Source organism: Chrysochloris asiatica, unplaced genomic scaffold (genome assembly GCF_000296735.1).
Source record: "Chrysochloris asiatica unplaced genomic scaffold, ChrAsi1.0 scaffold00016, whole genome shotgun sequence".
Taxonomy (NCBI): domain Eukaryota; kingdom Metazoa; phylum Chordata; class Mammalia; order Afrosoricida; family Chrysochloridae; genus Chrysochloris; species Chrysochloris asiatica.
Window position 1 is genome coordinate 6,710,147 of NW_006408534.1, and position 1,196 is coordinate 6,711,342.

The following is a 1,196-nucleotide window of genomic DNA, read 5'->3' on the forward strand; positions in this document are numbered from 1 at the left end:
AGCAGCTGGAGACTTTAGATCCAGAGAGGGAGAGCGACTGTGTGCTGAAGACCTGGGGGGTATGGGGGAAGGATTGCATGGAGGGGATTGTAACAATGGCAATGAGACGATATACGATAGAATGAATGTAAGACTGTTGTTCTCCCATGTAAACTATCACATAATTCACAATAAAACATTAAAAAAAATAGTTATGTTTGAAGAGACAGTGATTAAAAGGGTATTTCATGCTGTTTTTTTTGTTTTTTTCATTTTGTTGAGCTAGGGAAAGAATGTTTTCTTGAGTGCCAGTTAAATGCCTGAGGTTCAATGATGAATAAGGTCTACCCTCTGACTACAAGTGTATGTGATCTCTTAGGGGCCAGAAGGGGGAGCATTTCAGGTCAGTGGGTGAGCACAAAACCAAGGTCTGCAAAAGTGAGGGCCCGGAAGAAGGATCAGCCTGGCATTCCTGCAGGTTGCAAGCTTGTGAGAACCATTCTTAGAAAGTAGTCTTTTCCAGCTTCCTGGAAAGGGTTAATTAAACACAGAAGCTTGTGGCCCTCTCCATGGGGTGGCGTGAGAGTCAGCGTGTGTGATTTTTAAAGAGCATCCCAAGTCATTTCCATGTGCAGCTGGGGTCGAGGACTATGAAGCTAAATCAGGCCTTTCCATATCAGTTGTAGCTTCTGGCTAGGACCTCCCTTGTATTCATGGAGCCCCGTGCAAAAGGAAAAAAAAAACCCTTATTTAAAGTGACCATGAATTTCAAAACAGAAACAGCAGAGCATTGACCAGGTATGGAGTCCATCTGAGCGTGGGAGCCAGCAAATGCTTTGAAGCTCCCGTGACCAGCTGTGCCAGAGTCATTTACTGACTCTAACCCTTTGTGACCACTCATGTGTCAGTTTGTCATACTGTGGTAGCTTGTGAGTTGCTGTGATTCTGAAAGCTATGCCACTGGTATTTTAAATACCAGCAGGGTCACCCATGGTGGTCAGGTTTCAGATGAGCTTCCAAATGAAGACAGACTAGGAAGAAGGAGTGACAAACTACTTAGAATATTTAGTCACTGAAAACCTTATGAATAGGTGAGAAACACTGTCAGATATAGTGCCAGAAAATGAGCCCCTCAGGTTGGAAGCCACTCAAAATGCAACTGGGGAAGAGCTGCCTCCTCAAAGTAGAGTTGACCATGATAACATGAATGGAGTAAA